Consider the following 6,119-nt stretch of genomic DNA (forward strand, 5'->3'; position numbering starts at 1 on the left):
TCATGCAGTCAGCATGCCAATTGCACACTCCCTCAAAACTTGAGACATCTGTGGCATTGTGTTGTGTGACAAAACTGCACATTTTAGAGTGGCCTTTTATTGTCCCCAGCACAAGGTGCACATGTGCAATGAGCATGCTGTTTAATCAGCTTCTTGATATGCCACACCTGTTAGGTGGATGGATTATCTTCGCAAAGCAGAAATGCTCACTAATTGGGATGTAATCAAATTTGTTCACAAAATTTGAGAGAAATAAGCTTTTTGTGCGTATGGAACATTTCTGGAATCTTTTATTTCAGCTCATGAAACATGGGACCAACAATTTACATGTTGCGTTTATATTTTTCTTCGTTATAGTTCTGCACTTTGATTTCAGCCATTCAACATTTTTTAAATTTCAAATAAGGAGTAGAGTAGAGACTGTTGAGTTGTACAGGCTGGTTGCTGGTGCTGCTAAGTATCCCAGGTTTAGTCACCTGTCGTATGTCACCAGGGTAGTCCTTTATTAAGTACCTACTGAGATAGCAAGACCACCAAGGAGTCCCCACTACCAACCAACCAGTCATAAATCCTGCCTCTGTTAGCAGTTCAGGTCAGAGCACCAAATAAAACCCTGATTTAGTTCTCACATGGAAGATCTGTGTTTGAAGTGTGTTGTTCCTCAATGTTTTATTCTGTTAGGTTGGAGCCGCCAGAAATTCCAGCACTGAGATTCGTTACTTTAGACATGATCTCTGATCATTGAGAACTTTTGTATGTTGTTGAGTGCAATAAATAGAATCTGTGCAATAACAATCTGCCTCTCTCCTTAAGTCACTGTACATACTGTACAACTGTTAAGCTCTGAGAAGTGATGGGTGGGGCCCACTGGGCACAGACAGGAAATCAATGTCTATTCCACGTTGGTTCGACATCATTTCATTGAAATGACGTGGAAACAACGTTGATTCAACCAGGGTGTCTCAGTGGGAAGACAACAGGGGAAACAGACCCAGTGTCTACCTCTACCTTTCACTGATTCCAGACCTGTCGTTTACTCATTAACCCCTGAGGAGCTGCAGTAAGCTGTTACTAGCCTGTTAGTCTCTCAAAGCAAATACATCCTTCTGATACGAGTCCAGAGGGAGCCATGCAGACAGAAACCCATCTCTGCTTACCATATGCTGCACACACTGCCATCCACTCATATACAGTACATGCACACATGCTGCAAGTACGTACGCACACACACACGTTTCCCATCGGAGTCCTAATGATGAACATATTGGGGACTGAAACCCCCATTTCCTTATCTTCATTTGGATCCACAGATGAGAGGCTGGTAAATTGAAAATAACAAGGTAATTAAGTTTTCCCAGTTATAACAACAGATAATTTTTACAACATATCCAGTGTGATATGGCATCATCCAATATGATACATTGTTCCTAGTGCTGTCAGGCACCAAACACAGCAGATGAAAGGGTTGTAAAAGTAATTTCATCCTTGTCATTGTACCAGCCCTAATTGTGGATGTTAAACATAACAGCCAATCCATTCCCACTGCGCCAGCACTCTGAGCTCACAACAATATACAACTGTATGAATATTGTGTTGCAAATCACACGGCAGAAAACAAGTACAGCTAAAATATTAATTGAAAGATGATCTAGGGTTCAGATTTGAAATTCTGAAATACAGACATGTGGAAAGACTGTGTGTGTGTGTGTTTGTGTGTGCGTGCGTGCGTGTGTGTGTGTGTGTGAATTAGTGAGAACAGAACTATGTAGATGTAATAGTATAGCTTCCGTCCCTCCTCACCCTACCTGGGCTCGAACCAGGGACCCTCTGCACACATCAACAACAGCCACCCTCGAAGCATCGTTACCCATCGCTCCACAAAAGCCCCGAGTGACGTCACCGATTGAAACACTATTAGCGTGCACCACCGCTGACTAGCTAGCCATTTCACATCGGTTACATAGACCTACAGTTTAACCCAACTATACTAAATATAATAATATATTCTAGATATCGTGCTCTTATTTATCATCATGTGTGTGAGCCCAATCAAGATTTCCAGGGTGATTACTTTGCCATGCACTTTAATAAACGCTTTATTGACACCTGTAAACATTGAGAAGTTTTTATCTAAATGTGCTCATTTACTGGAGTACAGGAAGTAAGTTGAAGGAAATTATTTGTGAGGTGGTAGTTGGATGTCAGCTGCTTGAGTTTGCATAGCAGCCTGCCTGACACATTATGTAGGCTACACATGTTGTGGCAGGAACCTCTCGTTACATCAGTTTCTTCTGTACTCTTCATGTTTTATCTTCTAACACATGCCTCACCTTAACTTCTAAGAACACACCATGCCTCACCTTATCTTCTAAGAACACACCATGCTTCACCTTATCTAAGAACACACCATGCCTCACCTTATCTAAGAACACACCATGCTTCACCTTATCTTCTAAGAACACACCATGCCTCACCTTATCTAAGAACACACCATGCTTCACCTTATCTTCTAAGAACACACCATGCCTCACCTTATCTAAGAACACACCATGCTTCACCTTATCTTCTAAGAACACACCATGCCTCACATTATCTTCTAAGAACACACCATGCTTCACCTTATCTAAGAACACACCATGCCTCACCTTATCTAAGAACACACCATGCCTCACCTTATCTAAGAACACACCATGCTTCACCTTATCTAAGAACACACCATGCCTCACCTTATCTTCTAAGGACACACCATGCTTCACCTTATCTTCTAAGAACACACCATGCCTCACCTTATCTAAGAACACACCATGCCTCACCTTATCTAAGAACACACCATACCTCACCTTATCTAAGAACACACCATGCCTCACCTTATCTTCTAAGAACACACCATGCCTCACCTTATCTAAGAACACACCATGCCTCACCTTATCGTCTAAGAACACACCATGCCTCACCTTATCTAAGAACACACCATGCCTCACCTTATCTAAGAACACACCATGCTTCACCTTATCTAAGAACACACCATGCCTCACCTTATCTAAGAACACACCATGCTTCACCTTATCTAAGAACACACCATGCCTCACCTTATCTTCTAAGAACACACCATGCCTCATATGCATAATAAAATCTACACACACAAACAGCAAGGTTGACCAAAATAGACACCGGCGGTAAAGTTTCTGTCATTGGATGCCTCATGACTAGTAACTCCTTTTTATACTGTACCTGTTTCCATGTGTTTGATGCCATTTCATTTGCTCTGTTCCAGTGGTTATTATGAGCCGTCCTCCCCTCAACAGCCTCCTCTGGTTGATGCATAATATAAACACTTGTTTAAAGCAGTTGTAAATTTAATTTATTATTATTATTATTAGTTATTGTGACCATAAATAAGTTCTTTACTAGGTTTATTTTTGCATACAGGGATACATTATTAGAGCATGTAAGTGAGCGGTAGATTTCTCTCTATCGAGTTTACCGTTCAGCATCAGTAGTCCTACAAGAACTACAACTAAGTTCATATCCCAAAGTATTCACAAATATCACAATTGCCATCATATACCAACACTGCTTATTTAAATTCTGTATGTAAACTAATTCCCCATCAGGGACATTATTGACTGACACATTTCTCTCCCTTTAAATCATATGCTCTTGTTAGCATACAGCAGTAAACTCATCAAACACTAACAGTTATGAAAAGTAAATGTATCTTAGTAACAACATGTTACCTAGTCTGAGTCAACAGAAAGGCAGGACTTCAAACATGGTGTGTAAACTGAAGGGTTTATATATGAATGAGTTTCACAGAACTTTCCTTGCTGGAGAAATGATCATGGGATTTACTACAATGACATTTCTCTAATTATACCAACCAAACAGTTTTAAAGCAAATTATCTAAATTCATGAGAAAACATGTATAAAAGTCATGGTTGTTGGAAACGTGCTCCAGCTCATGGCTGATCACCTGTTCTCTTGTTCTGCAGTTGGCCCTGAGATGATAGCTTCAGGCCAGATGTCCTCATCAGCGATTCCCTGTCATGAAGAAGAATGACTTTTGCTCCACCACTTCACTCAGCATCGCTTTGTGAAGGATGAACCACTCCTGTGTCTCCCAGACTAGTGAGATCACCAATGTGACAGCAGATCCATCAGGGGACCATGAGATATGAGAAGTGGTGGTGATCATACTCCTGGTGGTTTCTATGAACCTCTATCATCATGGGACATTGGGGCCTCGGCCTGTTACGTCTGGCTGGCTGTGGACCATGTGGCTCTGTCATGAACCTGCTGGTCATCAGACCTCTCAGCTACAGGGCCGGGCAGCCGGCCCGGGCAGCGTCCTTCACCCTGTGAGGGCCAGCCATCTTGTTCTGGCCCCAAGTGGTGGGCAGGTCCTCGCAGGACAAGGGTGACTGCTCTATCCCGTTCCTGACCGAGCCTGCTCTCACATTCGGTACAGCCATCGATGCCTTCGAGCTTCCTGTCACGATGGGCATCCTGTACTGGAAGACCTACTGGGAGATTGAGAAGGAAGCCCAGGATCTGGAGGGGCTGCTGGGGTCTCGGAGCAGTGGAGGGGCCTCCCATGGATCTGAGGGAAGGGCTGTTTACTCCAGCAGCACCATGAGCAGTGCGAGCAGGTGCAGAGAGGTGTCTGCTGGTAGGGAACAGAGCAGTGAGAGGAGCCTAAGCAGAGCAGGGAGAGGAGAATAGCAACACCAGAGGTAGCTAGAGGGAGGGTTGCAGAGACAGCACCTGTAATCTAGATGAGGAAGAACCTACTGTCTCCTCCTCAGAGGAAGAACCAGTTCAGAAGCAGCAGGGGGTAAGCGCTAATACAAGCCCTAATACCATAATCCCACTAAGAGATGTCCAGAGCAGGGACACTGTAGGGACCCACAAACCCTTAACGTCTAGGGTAAGGGACAGTGCAGCTGGCCCACAGGGCAGGCAGTCCTCCCTGAGATGCTCCATATCTTCAGACTCCAGACACCGCAAGCAGACCAAAGCCAAGAGGAACATGACCATCTGGAAGAAGGCAGCTAGGACCCTGAGTGCTGTCCTTCTGGCCTTCATCCTGACCTGGACACCATAGTAAAAGACACCATGCATGCATGTAAGGCGTAGAACCACTCTTTTGACTGTTCATTTTGTTTTTTAATGAACTGACTTGGTAAATGTGATGTGCATTGACATCTAGAATAGGCAATTGCAGAAAACCTACATAGGGTACTGCCTAAAAGTAGTATCTATCTTAAGAACATTACATTGCCTACATATATGGTAATCATGTAGTCCGTTTTTGCCCTGGACTATCTTCCATCCCTCCTACCCTCCCCCTCAGTTCCTCTCTATGGGTAAATTGGTCCATCCACAGCCTGAGGAAATGGCTTATGTTTATGACATGGTGTTTATTAAACAGCAGGGTTATGAATTGTTCCATCTGATCACCAAGACCAGGCCTTGTACTTTGCAATATAAGGTACAGAATTCATTTCCAATGTTTTGGTTTCACAGACACAAAGATCCATCACATATACAGCAGTGCTTCAGTGATCCTGAAAGGCAACTGTGGTAATAGAGAAAATATGACATGGCACCAAATACAGGTAGCGTCAAATCTTTTATTTTCCTGGAAAAAAAAGACAAAACCTTGTACCCTAAAGGAAACAGAGTTACAATCCAAATAAAGTTCCAAAACTGTTTTACATCAACTGAGTAAATATCATTGACAATTTATTTATTTATTTTTTTAAATTTTAAAAAACCGTAATATTCCAAATGGCAACTACCTCTAAACAAACAGCTAAACAAATGAAATGAGAAATACTTGTTTGATGCTTTAGTATTTGTTAGTTGGCTATTAATATAACATGATAGTATAGCAAAATGATATTACATAACTTCCTTACACCTTGATCAATCCAAATCTGAATAGACCATGAGCACCCGTGTTTAGGGCACACATTATCATGCACTTGGTTAACTGTCTGTAGAGAGCGCAATGTCTACTGTTTCTCCTTTTGACCATGTCTGAGAATGAATCTAAATGTAATAAAATAAAAAAAATACTTTCACTAGTTTGAGGTAAAGTAATTGTAGCTAATTG

This window comes from Oncorhynchus gorbuscha, linkage group LG20 (assembly GCF_021184085.1).
Source record: "Oncorhynchus gorbuscha isolate QuinsamMale2020 ecotype Even-year linkage group LG20, OgorEven_v1.0, whole genome shotgun sequence".
In the NCBI taxonomy this organism is placed as follows: domain Eukaryota; kingdom Metazoa; phylum Chordata; class Actinopteri; order Salmoniformes; family Salmonidae; genus Oncorhynchus; species Oncorhynchus gorbuscha.